Source organism: Lithobates pipiens, unplaced genomic scaffold, assembly GCF_037356315.1.
Source record: "Lithobates pipiens isolate NorthernLeopardFrog02 unplaced genomic scaffold, aLitPip1_a1.2 Scaffold_23, whole genome shotgun sequence".
NCBI classification, from domain to species: Eukaryota; Metazoa; Chordata; class Amphibia; order Anura; family Ranidae; genus Lithobates; species Lithobates pipiens.
This window is the reverse complement of record NW_027507785.1, coordinates 158,388,441-158,405,244: the sequence shown is the minus strand read 5'-3', so window position 1 is coordinate 158,405,244 and position 16,804 is coordinate 158,388,441.

Here is a 16,804-nt window from a genome sequence, read left to right as displayed (position 1 = left end):
CCATATTTGATTATCAGTGCGTTCTTGTCTGCTCCTTTCTGATTTTCAGATCGTTCTTTTTAGGCCTTGCCATTTTTCAGTGCTTTCTGTTTAGTTCGTTCTGACCAGCCAACCGTTTTGAAGCCATGTTTATGTTCGTGCTCATGGTAGAGTTCATGCTGTGCGGGGGCTTGTTGTTGGGGTTGGTGTTGGGGTTCTTACTTTGATACAAGTTCAGTCCATGAACAGGGCGCGGAGGAGTTCATGGACCAAGAATTGGTTGCTCCAGCATGACCAATTCTCTCACATGTATTTGCTTGTGAGATCCATGAGAATAATCCTGATGATTTCAGGAATTATCTCAGGATGACGGACCCCATTTTTCACCGTCTGCTGGCTTTGCTGACATCTTATATCAGCAGGCAGGATACCTGCATGGGGCAAGCCATCACTCCCGAGCAGAGGCTAGTTGCCACCTTGTGGTACTTGGCGACTGGGTGAAGCCTGCAGGACCTCAAGTTCTCGACAGGCATCTCTCCCCAGGCTCTGGGGATCATTATTCCAGAGACCTGTTCTGCCATCATTCAGGTCCTGCAGAGGGACTATATTAGGGTAAGTTTTCTCCTTTAATATCACATTATATGTATTTAATGTTTGCTAATGTATTTTATTTCTTCCATCATTCCCTAATTACCATGATTGTAATATGCTGTGAATGTCCCCTTCGTCCTCATGCATGCTGGAAGCTTTTAACGGTTCCCGACCAGCACACGCCAATGTACATCGGCGTGCCGCCACTGGTCAGGACCTCCGTGAGGGTCGCGGGTCCCGCGGACTCTATTGCCGCGAGGATACCCGTGATCACCTCGTGGAGAGGAAGAATGGGGAGATGCTAATGTAAACAAGCTTCTCCCCATTCTGCCTAGTGACAGTGTCACTGATCATAGCTCCCTGTGATCGGGAGCAGAGATCAGTGATGTGTCACATGTAGCCACGCCCCCCCACAGTTAGAAGCACTCTCCAGGACACAATTAACCCTTAAACTGCCCCCTAGTGGTTAACCCCTTCACTGCCAGTGTCATTTACACAGGACTCATTTGTATAGCACTGATTGCTGTATAAATGACAATGGTCCCAAAAATGTGTGAAAAATGTCAGATGTGTCTGCCATAATGCCACAGTCATGATAAAAATCGCTGATCACCACCATTACTAGTAAAAAAAAAAAATATTAATAAAAATGCCATAGAACTATCCCCTATTTTGTAAACGCTATAACTTTTGCGTAAACCAATCAATAAACCATTATTGCGATTTTTTACCAAAAATATGTAGAAGAATATGTATCGGCCTAAACTGAGGAAAAAAAAAAGTTTTTTTTATATATTTTTGGGGGATATTTAAAAATGTAAAAAATAATGTGTTTTTTTCAAAATTGTCACTATTTTTTTGTTTATAGCGCAAAAAATAAAAACCGCAGGGGTGATCAAATACCACCAAAATGAAGCTCTTTTTGTGGGTAAAAAAATGTCAATTTTGATTGGGAGCCACATCGCACAACCGCGTAATTGTCAGTTTAAGCAACGCAGTGCCGAATCGCAAAAAGCGGTTAATGCTTTTGTCCTTCATGCATATTTGACTTCACTAACCTCCCCAGCATGCTATCATGGGCCTATACACACCTAGCCTAGTAATGTAACAATGTATTTAGTCAGTTCCATTGTAGTAATTTACCCTAAACACCCCCTAAAATGTTATTTGTGTCCTTAAATCCAGAGGCTTTTTTGGGGGGGCTAAAAATCATTTGGAACTCTCCCTCCCCACCAACCGCTAAGTCAGCTGATACCAATCCTCTATCTGCTGACTTTGCCATACCCATACACACTATACCAACCTCTTTTGTGTTCATATTTATGGATGAATTCACCAAAGTATGTAGGGTAAGGGCCTGCCTGAATACTTTCAAATGGTACTGTTTAAAGTTTTGTTCTCCTATTATCTTGATAGGTAATTGTAGAATCAAATTTTTTATTTTTTTTGTATTATACCACTTCCTGTCCAGTGGGCTGCCAATAGTGTAATTAAGGAGGGGCTGGCCAAAGTAACACACATTACTTTGTTACTCAATTGCTTAGTGGAGAGGGTTACCTGTCTAAAACAAAACCCCACCCCCCCTAAAATATTTCCAAGGGGTCTTCAGAGGGGGTGAGGAATCTGATAAGTGGGGCCCGTATATTTTTGCCTTTAAATACTCCTTCCAAAAAAAGTTTTACTGATGTTGGCCAAGAATGTTTGTGTCTAATCTGTTTGCAATGCTTATGTGTAAAATTACAAACTTGATTATTCTTGTTTGACTCCACAGTTTCCTTCAACCCCACAGGAATGGCAGACTGTAGCTTCCCAATTTGCCCAGTGGTGGGATTTTCCTAACTGAAGCACATCGTCCCACCACCCCATTCGGGGTCATACTATTTTAACTATAAGGGGTTTCATAATATCTTGTTGATGGCAGTGGTGTCGGGTGACACATGAGTTTCTGTATGTGGACGTGGGGAGGAATGGCCCGGATGTCGGATGGAACGTACAAAGTTCAACATTTAAACACTGCAGGCAATGATCAGACATTATAGTGTGCAAAATGTCTTGATATTGCCTTCATCAGATGGGGTGAAGTCATCCCTGTAAAAGCCAAATTTTGAAGATGCACACAATTTGGGAGCCAAACTCGAAATTTGCCTCCTGATCCCATGCCCAATGTCAACATGTGCTATCTCCCATCATCAGGGATCAATAGATGTGTTTTGGGGGTGCAACCACTTCCTGTACCTGTACATTGAGATCCCCTGATGGCAGAGAGCACATGTTGACACACTGTGTGCATCTTCAAAATTTGGCTTTTAAAATGTTCAAAAAATTTGGGGTATAAAAAAAAGGTGCAATTTTTTGGGTATTTACATTCTTCCTAGGACATCAATCATGTTCTTCAGTTTTTGTTCAATCTCAGTTGTTTTTTGCTTTATACAGACTAAATCACGGCTACAAAACATGATGTCCTGGATTAGCCTTTGGGCACTGTCACTGGTGAAATGACGAGATTGTTCTTCCACAACCTGTACATCACCTTAAAAATAAAATACACACCATGTATTATAAATATGCAGGCATACATCTTTTACCTGAATCTGGGGTGTCAGACACTCACCTGTTGTGGTAACAATCTCCATTACCTCTCCTTTCTCCACATCCTCAGATTGTGGTGACCTCTGTTCCCCTTCTTCAGGAGGTGGGGGGCGGTCCCTGGTGTGCTGAGACGCCCTGAGTCTTTGCTCCCCTATGAGAATGAAACAAAAGGTATACTTAGCACACAAATATTTGAGGCCAGAAATAGGAATATGAAACATTTCTGTGAATTGGGGTACAGTTGTCTGTTTGGGCAGAGTTCCAAGTTGAAGACATGATTAATTCCCTTTTTACCAGGCTGGAATACTTTTTTTGGACAAGTTTCACACATGTACACACCTGTGTGGGACACCATATAAAATGTGCTCTGGTGTCCCACACTAGTGCTCCTGAGTCCAGATGTGTAAACAGCTGCTGAGTATCCTCTCCTTACATTACACTGAATCAAGTTTGCAATTCATTATAGTTTCAAAGACATCTAGACAAAAATGTCCTAAACTTCTTTTAATACAAATTAGCATGACCAAATGTAGTTAACCCTGTATCAGCTAAAAATATTGTATTTAGTTGGCAAACGAACAATGTTTACTACGAACGATTACTGTGCCACCCACAAACATGAAAGTAGCCATTTTAAAATGTCCAACAGCAAAGAAAAGCACATGGCGCAGCATGCAAGTAATATTATTATTATTATTATTATTATTATTACTAATAATAATAGGGACACACGACAAGTACTTACTTTTTAGTGGAACTTTCTTGATCCTTCTGTATTGATCCTGCTGCCTCAATTTCAGATCTGACCAGCATTTCCTCAGTTGATCCTTGGATCGTCGTACCCCAAAATTCCTGTGAAGGCTCTTCACGACTTTAGTCATGATCTTGGCCTTTCTCATATTTGTGTTTTGGTACGGACCATAATTCTCGTCATAGTCGTTCCTCCTCAAGATGTGGACCATCTCCAACATCTCATCAAAGGACATGTTGGAGGCCTTAAATCTCCTCCTGGATTGTGAAGTTTCTGGCTCCGGGCTTTGCTCCTCCTCGCTACTGCTATTATGCACCTGCTGTGTCTCCGCCATGTTCCTCTCCCACTGGGACAAAAGAGACAGGCGGGGAATATTCTACAAAGAACATCAGGGGCAGGAGACGTGGGCGGAGTTTCACGCATGCACAGTGTATATAAAGCTAACACACGTGTGTCGTAACTACGTTCTGTGTGCAGAGGAAGGTAAGACTTTAACTTGGGACATGAGCAGCCTATACTGAATCTAGATTGAGGCCTATATTGGGAAAAGCTAAGCCTGAGATGAGTGTTTTTGTCTTTTGTTTGGTCTTGCAGAAATAATGCATCCATTTAAAGATCAAGAATTCCTGGGCGAATTCCTGGATAAATACAGAGATATGAGAATTTTATGGGAGGTGAAAAACCGCTTATATCACAATAAAGCATGTAGGAAGGCATCGCTGCAGACACTGCTTGAATTTGTAAAGACTCGGGCCCTCAATGCAGACATGAGGTTTCTGAAAACGAAAATAGGTAGCTTGAGAAGCACATATAGGAAGGAGTATCTGAAGGTCCAGAAGTCCCTGAGATCAGGAGCAGCAGCAGATGATGTCTGTATACCCAGTCTGTGGTACTACAACAGGATGTATTTTCTGGGTGACCAGATTGAAGCCAGGGAATAGCTTTCGACTCTTCCTTCCCCCCTTCCATCCAACCTCCCATCCACCCTTCCCTCCACCCTTCCCTCAACCCCAGCCGAGGCTTCTGAGGACCAACCTGGGCCTTCCATCCAGGAAGAAATTGAGGAGCCCAGATGGAGCCAGGTATAGTATTTGGAAACATATTTTTGGGGGGAAAATGATTGTTGATAACTAGATTTTATTTTTTATAACAAATGAATGATTTAACAAAAAGTGTTTGATATTTCAATAGACAGTAGAGGCAAATGATTGTGACAGGAATGAAAAATGCTGGGGTCAGAATGATAGTCTTTTCTATTTATTAACATTCAATTTGCAACAGTCATGAGCTGAAAATTGTGTGTGATTGCTGAACCAAAAACTATAACTATGTCCCTTCTTCATACACAGGAAGACCTCAGCCAGAATGAGGCTCTGGAATGTGGCACACGGGAGGAGGCGGGGGGAAGTGTCAGCCAGGAGGTGGCAGGGCCCAGTCACACCCAATCCCAGGTGCCTCCCCTCTGCCTTCCACCAAAAAGGCCCAGGAAGGGGAATAAAATGGAGGAGGCAGCACTGGCCCTCATTAAAGAGGCTAATGCGGCCATCATTTGGGCGGCACAGTGGTGTAGTGGTTAGCACTCTTGCCTAGCAGTAAAAAGCATTGCTGGTTCAAATCCCAACCATGGTACTACCTGCCTGGAGTTTGCATGTTCTCCCTGTGCCTGCGGTACTCCAGTTTCCTCCCACACTCCAAAGACATCCAGGTAGGTTAATTGGCTTCTGTCCATAATTGGCCCTAGTATATGAATGGGGACCTTGGATTGTGGGCTCCTTGAGGGTAGGGACCAATGTGAGTGTGCAATGTATAGGGATAGGGACAATTGTAGACACACTGGATGGACTGGTGTCTTTATTCAACCTTACTAACTATGTAACTATGTAATCTACATAACCTCTAATTTACAGAAAATGGAGGAGGGCCAACGCCTCAACTGTGAAAAAATATTTTTTGAGGTCATCCACAAGGGGTTGAGGGGCCAAATGACGGATGCTGTCTACCTGTGTGTGCTCCCTCATCCTCTTCCTCCTCCTCCTGCCACAAGTCCACCTCCAGAGCCACAGCCTCCAGGGAAGGCTGCAGGGAGTCGAAAGTGATTGACTGGCTTCAGTCTGGTTTGACAGAACATGCAGCCTGTACCACTGCCTGGGGAACAATATGTCATCTGCTGCTGTTCCTGATCTCTGGGAGTCCTGGACCAGATTTACTTCCCTTCTACATGGACTTCTCAAGCTACCAAGTTTTTTAGCCACAAAGTTGATATCTGCCTTGGGGGCCAAAGGCTTCGCAAATTCCAGCAGTTTCTCCAGCGTTGCCTTCATCTTTCTTTTGTTATTATGAGGGAAAAAATGAGATTTAGTTTTGTTTCTGAAAATACTTGTCTATGTGTTTTTCTTCAAATAGCAAATCTTTTTTGTGAGTAGGCAGGTACATTTCAAAAATACAATGTCAAATTAACAAGGGACACCAACACCAAACAACCTCCTTGAGATTTACAAATACAAGATAATGATGGTGTTGTGGAAACGTGACATACAAAAAAAAATGGAGATCCCTATAAAATAATCAGCAAAAAAAAAAAAGATATCTTGATTAAAAAAAAATAACAAAAAAAATGTTATTCTAAACATTATTATGGAGATCTGGCTTTTAAAAATAAAATATTATTCATGAGATCAGGAGAAATAAAGAAAGAAGTTTGTGAGAACATGTGTGTGAATATGAGCAGCAAAACAACTTCATTCTTCTAGCATTATAAAGAAGAAGAGAAAGCGCTGCATTGAAAGATTTCAAAATTATCTGTGTGATGAATGTGCAATCTCCATTACGAATGCTAGTTTTACAAGACAGAGCGGTTCCGTCTCGTACTTGATTCTGAGCATGCATGTTTTTTTGTGCGTCGGAATTGCATACACACGATTGGAATTTTCGATAGAAACTTTTTCCGTCAGAAAAATTGAGAACCTGCTCTCAATCTTTTGCTGGCGGAAATTCGGGCAGCAAAATTCTGATGGAGCATACACACGGTCGTACTTTCCGCCGAGAAGCTCTCATCAGTCTTTTGCTGTCTGCACTTCCGACTGAGGAAGAGAGGAAACTCTGCAGACCCTGATGTAAAGGGGAACTCTAATGTAAAGGACAATGCTGCAGACCCTAATATAAGTGGGAACTCTGATGTAAAGGGGAATGCAGTGGACTCTGATATAGGGTGGTCTCTGGTCACTAGAGCCCCCTCTTACATCAGAGTTCCCCCTTAGATCATGATCTGCAGACTCTGATGTATGGAGTAGGGATGAGCTTCGTGTTCGAGTCGAACGTACGTTCGACTCGAAAATTGGCTGTTCGGCCGTTCGGCGAATTCCGAACGTTTGGGCCGTTCGCGTCAAAATTCGAGTGACGCGCGCGCGGACCACAATGCACTGCGGTGGCGCAGTGCATTGCTGCCCCATGATTGGCCAAGCATGCACTGTGACCCCGCATGCTTGGCTAATCGCAGCGCCGGCAGCGAGGAGAGCCATGATTGGCCACAGGCATCCTGCCTGTGGCCAATCATAGCTCAGGCTGTGTAGTGCACGCCCCACACTATATAAGGCCGCCTTTGAGGCGGCCTCGTGTAGTGTGTTACTTAGCATCTGAAGCAGTGGGTGTTCTGTGTACCTTCAACACAGTACACACCAATCGTTTTTGGCTGATTTCCTATCTTGCTGCTGTGTAGTGGTTGTTGTCTGTGCCCTGACTGCAGTATACACCACTATATTCACCTCACCTATATAGCTAGTGATCTAGCTTTAACCACTTAACAACTGCCCATTGCCGATTAACGGCTTCAGGGGGGTTGTTTAACTCTGAGAGGCCGTTAATTAACGGCCTCCCAGAATTCTGCTCTCGCGTGCCCCGAGGTGTGCGCACTCGAGAGCATCCGTGACCGCCGGGTCGCATCACGGATCATGGTAAACGGCCGCTCATAGCGGCCGTTTACCACGTGATTGCTCCGTCAAATGACGGAGTGATCACTTGGAAACAAACCGGCGTCATGTTATGACGCCTGTTCCTCCCTCCCCTCTCTGTACCGATCGGTACAGTGGAGGGGAAAGAGATCTGTGTCAGCAGCGATGTGGGCTGCATCTGCAGTGCCCACATCGCTGCTCACCGAATTTAACCCCTCAATTCCCTGCCAATACTCTGCAATACCAGTGCATACTCTGCAGTACCCTGCCATTACTCTGCAGTGCAGTACCCTGCCATTACTCTGCAGTACCCCCCATTACTCTGCAGTAACCCCCATTACTCTGCAGTAACCCCCATTACTCTGCAGTACCCGCCATTACTCTGCAGTACCCCCAATACTCTGCAGTACCCTGCCATTACTCTGTAGTACCCCCCAATACTCTGCAGTACCCTGCTATTACTCTGTAGTACCCCGCCAATACCCCGCCAATACTCTGTAATACCCTGCCATAAATTGCCATACCCAGCCATACTCAGAGATACCCAGCCATACTCGGTGATACCCTGAAATACCCAGCCATAGACGCCCCCCACCCCTCACCGCCCTCCGGTGCTTCTACCAACTCGCCAGTACGATCAAAGCCAGAATCTTTTTTTTATTTTTTATTTCAGGCTTCCCAGCCTAGAGGTGAGATGTGGGGTCATATTGACCCCCCAGATTTCACTGTAAAGAGGACCTGTCACCCCATATTCCTATTACAAGGGATGTTTACATTTCTTGTAATAGGAATAAAAGTGATCAAAAATATATTTTTGGGGAAAAAAATGTCAAACTAACATAAATAAAGTAAAATGAACAATAAAAAAATAAAATAAAAATTAAAGCGCCCATGTCCCCATGTGCTCGCATGTGCCACACATGTGAGGTATCGCCGAGAATGTTAGAGCGAGAGCAATAATTCTAGTCCTAGACCTCCTCTGCAACTCAAAACATGTAACCAGTAAAAAAAAAATTTAAGCGTTGCCTATGGGGATTTTTTAAGTAGCGACGTTTGGCGCCATTCCACGGGCATGTGCAATTTTGAAGAGTGACATGTTTGATATCTATTTACTCAGCATAACTTCATCTTTCACTTTATGCAAACATTGGGCTAACAAGTGGTTAATAATAGAGCTTGCAGTCAGTAGTGTTAGGAGATAGTGCGTGCTGTCTGCGTGCTCTGTACCCAGTACATACCGCTATAATATAGGGCAGGCCCCTACTTTCAAACATCCAACTTACAAACATCTCCTACTTGCAAACGCAAGGAGACAGCAGCAAGTGAGATGAAAAAAGATGTACGACAAAACAAATTATACAGGGGTGATAACCCTTCCCTATGTTTTCCAAAAAGCTTAAAGATAGTTTTTTTGACTGGAGCTACACTTTAGAAATGTACCGGTTGAAAATGACAAACAGATTCAACTTAACACAACAAACCTACACAGTCCCTGTCTTGTTTGCACCGCCTGTATACTGCTGTTCTGAGTATATAGGGCCTGGGGGCCACACGCATTTCCTTTTTTTAATATGGGTACGGGGTTCCCCTTAATATGCGTACAAGACCCAAATAGGCTGGTAATGGGCAGGGAGGGCTACCCATGCCATGTTTCTCAATGATTTTCAACCATATTGCAGGAACCAGATATAACATTAAAACCGCAAGCAGTTTTAAATGGTGTTATTTCCGTTTAATGTCATTTTGTGCAGGGACTGTTCTAAACACGGGAAACACGTGGCACTTCACAGGCATACTACAGACACCCCCCAGGCACCATATTTAAAGGAATATTTCACTTTTTTTTTTCACTTTAATCGTCATTAAAATCAGTGCTCCCGCCAAAACGGCAGTTTTTAAAACTTTTTTTTGCAGTGACCCATGTCCCCTGAGGCAGGAGGCAGGTCCCCAAACCCTTTTTAGGACACTATCTTGCATATTAGCCGTTAAAATTAGCACTTTCCAATTCGAACGTTCGAGTCCCATAGACTTCAATGGGGTTCTAACGTTCGTACCGAACGCGGGGGTCGTTCGCAAGTTCTGGTGCGAACCGAACCGGGGGGTGTTCGGCTCATCCCTAGTATGGAGGAATGCTGTGCTGGCTGGGTTATAGTAACCTAACCTTCATGTAAATGGAGAAATATGTTTTTTGACTTTTGTTTAACACATTGTTAATAGCACTAGCTACATGTTTGTAGTTTAAATATTGATATTTGTACTGTGTTGCACTGAAAATTGACATTTTATGGACTTTTTTGCAATGGCAGTAAAAAAGGTGGCTCTGTCAGTAAATTTCATGATTTTGCCAGTAAAAAAATTGTGCCGTCCTGACAGTAAATTTCACTTTGGGGGTTTGGCAACACTGATAAAAGACATGCATGAGCAAGTTTTGGGTGGAGGAACTTGACTGGTCTCCACAGAGTCCTGACCACAAATCAATAGAATACCTTTGGGATGAATTTGGGAAGACTGACAACCATGCCTTCTCATCCACATCAGTGCCTGACCTCCGTAATGGTAAAACATTCCCCTAGACACACTCCTAAACCTTGTGGACAGCATTCACAGAGTAGTTGAAGCTGTTATAGCTGCAAAGGGCAGGCCAATTCAATATTGAACCCTACGGACTAAGACTGGGATGCCATTAAAGTTCATGTGTGTGTAAAGGCAGGTGTCCCAATATTTTTGGTAATACAGTGTAGTTTTATTTTAAGGCTCCATTTACACCTGAGTTCCAAATTGCTCAACTTATAAAATCCCATTTATTTCAGTGATGCCTGTTCACATATGAGCACTAAAGCACCTACAGATCACCCTCTCACAGGATGCTCAGCAGCAGCAGGAGACATTGACACTCCTGCTGTCAATCATATCCTGTGAGTGGGGAGCGGGTTGAGAGCTAAGGCGCACTGTGTGTGTCAATAGAATCACACAATGCGGTTTCTGTATGGAGCCCACATGAGTTCCCCCATAGCAAGCGGCTTGCTATGGGGGCACTCAGAGAAGAGAACCTCCTCTGTGCAAAACCATTACATGGAGAAGCCACAGAATATGTTTGTAATTTTATAAAAAAAAGACTTTCAGTATTCATTAAGGTAGGTTTTCACTGCAGTTGACCGACCTGCATTTAATCTGCTTCAAGACTGTTTTGCATTCCCATAGATTCATATAGGTATGGAAACCTGTCTGACACAATCAAAAGCCTGTTGACAACAAGCCCAACACAGGTATTTCAAAAGCAATACAATAATTTAAAGTTGGAGGTTTAAGGGGGTTGTAAACCTTTGTGTTTTTTCACCTTAATCGATCCTATGCATTAAGGTAAAAAAACACCTTGCAGTGACTGGCCCCCAGCCCCCCATTTTACTTACCTGAACCCCGTAATTCTGTTGGCATGACGCGCTCTCCCTCATTCCATGAGGTCCCAGGTCTTGAATGGATAGATTTATAGCAGCGCAGCCATTGACTCCTGCTGCTGTCAATCAAATCCAATGACGCGGGCGCCAGGGGGCAGGGCCGAGTCCAGCATTTGGCAGCTATGGACACAAATGCTGGACTCAGGAGCGTGCCCACAAGGTAATCCCCCGGGAGAACGCTTCTAGGGGGTTACCTGATGTGGGGCGGTTACCTGATGCGGCGAGCTGCACGTTGGAGATAAGTATGACATGTTTGTTGCAAAAAAAAATCCTTACAGCCACTTTAAGTTTAAGCCTGGATCCGTCTGTCTGTTTTTCAGGTGGATCTGAGCGGGCCACCCATTGACTCCTATGGGCAAGCAGATGTCAGCGGAGATGTGTTCGCTGCAACCCGTCTGCCATCCGATCCGCTAAAAACAGACAAATGGTGATACGTTCAGCCATACTGTCTGTTTTCGTCCGATCTCCCCACAGAATTCAGCAGGGGCTCTGACAGGTCCCTCCCTGCTCAGTGAGCTGGCTCAACTGAGATCAACAAAGCGATCTCCCACCGATCTGGTGGACTCTGCTGAGCGGATCCTCCCCTCGTGAAAGGGGCCTAACACCTTCAGAAGCTAAAAATATATATTTTAGATCTATAGATCTATATCTCAGATAAAAAACAGAGGTACAACTGTGGTGGACAATGGGACAGAAGGATTTTGCCCCAAATGAGGGACAGTTGGGATCTTAAAATTTTTATTTCATGAGAAAGAAAGATGGTGACAAAGCCCCTCTCATCCATGCCTCTGGCAAACCAAGACAGGATGGCACCACAATTTTCACACTTACCATCTTGCTCTGAGAATATGAACTAGGGATGAGCCAAAAAACCCCATTGAAGTCTATGGGACTCGAATGTTCAAAATAAAAAGTGCTATATTTAATGGCTTATATGCAAGATATTGTCCTAAAAAGGGTTTGGGGACCTGGCTCCTGCCCCAGGGGCATGGATCAATGCCTAAAATGTTTTTAAAAACTGACGTTTTTTCGGGAGCAACGATTTTAATGACGATTAAAGTGAAAAAAAAGTGAAATATTCCTTTAAATATCATGCCTGGGGGGTGTCTATAGTATGCCTGTGAAGTGGGACGTGTTTCCCATGTTTAGAACACTCCCTGCACAAAATGACAACAGAAAAAAAGTCATTTAAAACTGCTTGCGGTTTTAATGTAATATCTGGTTCCAGCAATACGGATGAAAATCATTGAGAAAAATGGCATAGGTAGCCCCCCCTGCCCATTACCAGCCCCTTTGGGTCTTGTAGGGATATTAAGGGGAACCCCATACCCATATTAAAAAAAAGGAAAGGTGTGGGGACAGGACAGGAGTATACGGGTGGTGCAAACAAGGCAGGGACTGTGTAGGTTTGTTGTGTTAAGTAGAATCTGTTTGTAATTTTGAACTGGTACATTTTTAAAGTGTAGCTCCAGTCAAAAAATCTATTTTTAAACTTTTAGGAAAACATAGGTAAGGGTTATCACCCCTGTATAATTTGTTTTGCCGTCCGTCTTTTTTCTTCTCACTTCCTGTTGTCTCCTTCTGTTTGCAAGTAGGAGATGTTTGTAAGTAGGGGTCTTGCCCTTATTTGCTCTGCAGAAATGGGGGCCTAAGGTGTTGGTGTTGCCACAACACTGTAAGCCCTCAAAGTGACTCTTACTGGAGCGTCCTGCTGTGAACAATTATATCAAGAATTGTAATTACATGCCATTGTTGAACAGTGGTAGAAAAATTGGGCCTTTGGTGGTTGTGGTGGTGGTGCTGGTGCCACAACACTATAAGTCCTCACAGTTACTCTCGGTGGGCACAGGAACGGGCCCTGCTGTGAAATATTATATCAAGAATTGTAATTACATGTCCCTGTTAAACAGGGGCTGAAAAATTGGGCCTTAGGCACTGCTTGCTGGTGCCACAACACTGCAACCTCTCCCAGATACTCTAGTTGGAGTACAGGATTGAGCCCTGCTGCAAAGTATTGCATCAAAAATTGTAATTACAAGCCCCTGTTAAACAGGGGCTGAAAAATTGGGAATTAGGCACTGGTGCTGGTGCCACCACACTGCAACCTCTACCATATACTCTATTTGGAGTGCAGGAATGAGCCCTGCTGCAAAGCATTGCATCAAAAATTTTAATTACATGCCCCTGTTAAACAGGGGCTGAAAAATTGGGCTGGTGGCATCACCCAGAACCAAAAATGTTCTTCCAAGATATCAACGGAGGAGGAAGAGGATAGACAGTCAACATAACAGGACAGTCACTCAGCATCAGCATAGGCAGTCTTGAAGGGATGTGATATTTCTGAAAAAATTATTCGGTTACATCAGCTTCAGGTGCTTGGTAGCTGTTAGTGATCCAAGGCTCTTTCATCTTTATGAAGGTCAGTCGATCAACCAAGTCGGTGGACAGGCGCACCCTGTGATCAGTTACAAAGCCACCAGCAGCACTGAAGGTGCGTTCTGAAAGAACGCTGGATGCAGGACAGGCCAGCAGCTCAACTGCATACTGTGCAAGCTCTGGCCAGTGATCCATCCTCAAGACCCAGTAAGCAACACGTTGTCCAGGACCAGGAGTTTGTAACCTCCCAGTCTCTGGGAACACGTTGCATAGACCTTTCTGCAAGGCCTCCCGGAGATGTCTCATCCTCTGCTCCCTCTGCGACGGCAACATCAGGTCGGCAACCTTACCCTTGTACCGTGGATCAAGGAGAGTGGCCAGGCAGTAATGGTCCCTCTCCTTGATCCAAAGAATAAGAGGATCCTTCCGCAGGCTTTGCAGGATCAGCGAGGCCATGCAGTATAGGCTAGCTGAGGCATTCGGTCCGGAGTCCTCTGGGTCACTAAGGACAACATGATCCGCAATTACCTCCTCCCAGCCACATAGAAGTCCATGGGTTTCTTGGGACTGTAAATCATCCCTACAAGACTGCTGATGCTAAGTGCCAGGCTCCACCTCCATGCTGACACAATCATCCTCCTCCTCGTCCTCTTCCTGTGTGATGGGTGAGACAGCAGGGACACTGTCTGGATAAAGGGGGCCTTGAGAGGCAAGGAAGTCCTCCTCTTCCTGCCTCTGTTCTGCCTCAAGTGCCCTGTCCATTATTCCACGCAGTGTATGCTCCAACAGGTGGACATGAGGTACAGTGTCACTGATGCATGCACTGCCACTGCTCACTATCCTTGTGGCCTCCTCAAACAGTGACAGGACAGTGCATGCATCCCTGATCATGCCCCACTGGCGTGGTGAGAAAAAACCGAGCTCCCCTGACCCTGTCCTGGTGCCGTAGTCACACAGGTACTCATTGATGGCCCTCTGCTGCGTGTGCAGCTGCTGGAGCATGGCTAACATTGAGTTCCACCTGGTGGGCATGTCACATATAAGGCGGTTCTTGGGTAGGTTCAACTCATTTTGGAGCTTATCCAGCCGAGCACTGGCATTAAATGATCAGCGGAAATGCACACAGACTTTCCTGGCCTGCTTCAGGACATCCTGTAAGCCCGGGTACCTGCCCAAGAACCGCTGCACCACCAGGTTAAGGACGTCACACAGGGCATATGGGTCAGTTGTCCCTGTCGGAGGGCAAAGAGGAGTTTGTTGCCACCGTTGCAAACCACCATTCCTGGCTTAAGCTGGCATGGCGTCAACTATCTCTCAGAGCTGACAAAATATCTGCCCCAGTGTGGCTCCTGTCCCCCAAACAAACCAGCGCAAGCACGGCATGGCATTGTTTTGCCTGCGTACTTGCGTAGCCCCTTGAACATCTACGGAGCACCGCTGGTTCTGAGGACAGAGCCCTGGAAGAGGCTATGGAGGAAGAAGAAGAGGAGGGGGTGGAGGAGAGAGCTGTGTCACAACCAGTAGTAGCATTTTGGAGGCGTGGTGGCTGAACAACCTCCAATACTACTGCAGCTTGTCCTGCATCCTTCCCAGCTGCCAGAAGAGTGACCCAATGGGCCATGAAAGACAGGTAACGTCCCTGTCCATGCCTGCTGGACCATGAGTCAGCGGTAATATGCATCTTACCACTGCCCGCCCTGTCCAGCGAGGCAAGGACATTGCCTTCCACATGCCGGTAGAGAGCCAGAATCAACTTCCGTGAGAAAAAGTGGCGTTTGGGGACCTGCCACTGAGGAACTGCACATTTCACAAACTCACGGAAGTGGGCCGAGTCTACCAACTGAAAAGGCAGCAGTTGAAGTGCTAGTGTCAGAAACCATTAATCAGACTGAGACAGAAGTACAATTAAATCACACTTGTTACACATTAATAAAAATAAAAAGGTAAATAGAAAAAGCGTAGCCAAGCATAGCCAGAGTCCAGTAACCAGATCAGGTAGTCAGCCAGGCCAGAAGTCAGGGATCCAAGTAGAGCAACAGCAAGCAGGATAAGGAGCTAGAAGGGATGTCAGCAAGCCAGTCTTTAAACAAACCGCAGGAGATGGTTTCTAGTGATGTGACCAAGGCGAAGGCAGAGGTGAAGTGAGCTGGAAGGCTTTAAGTAGGCAGGTCAGACAAGAATCATCAGGAACAGCTGGTAACTGTGGAGAGAGAAGAGAGCTGGCAATTAGCAGACAGCTGAGCAGCCAGCCCAGAGAAGGAAGGGCTAAGCCAGCCCTGACAGTTAGCAATTTAGCCAAACTAGCATTCAACCGCTGGGCATGTGGATGGCTGGGAGTGAACTTCTTTCTACGGTCCAGCAGCTGGGGCAGGGAAATTTGCCTGCTACAATCGCACTTGGGTGTACTGCTAGCAGAGTGCCCGCAAGCACTTGGCTGTGACACACCTAATTCTACACCTTCATTCCTCTCAGTGCAGGTTTCAGAGAGGACTGAAGGTCTAGTGGAGTTGGAGATCCCAGCTGATGAGGAACAATGAGAGGTCTGCTTTGTTATTTGGTGTGGGCCTTTGAGGTACGCTTGCCAACGAGCTGCATGGCAGGTTAACATATGTCTGGTCAAGCATGTGGTGCCCAAGCGGCTGATGTTTTGGCCACGTGAGATACGTTTGAGACATATGTTGCAAATAGCAGTAGTGCGATCTGATGCACTAGTCTCAAAAAAGGCCCACACCAAAGAACTTTTAGAATAAGCTCAGCACAGGAGCTCTGCGGTGTGATTCAGTCGGTCTGCTGAACCTAAGCTGGCCCCCGGAGGGCATCCTGCCTTGTTGGAGATGTGCCTCCTCCTCCTCCTCTCTCCTACCAGGCACCCACGTGGAGTCAGTGACCTCATCATCCCCTCCCTCTTCATCACTGGAGCAAACCTGTCTGTATGCTGCAGCTTGTGGAACATGACTGCCAGATTGCTGTCCTTCTTGAGCATCCCCTCTCTCTGCGCTCATGCTACTGCCTTCCTCTAGCTGAGTATCATCATCAGAGCCTTTAAAACACTGGGCATCCTCCTGGAGCATGTACCCAACACTGTGCTCAAACAGTTCGGGGGACTCCTCAGGAGG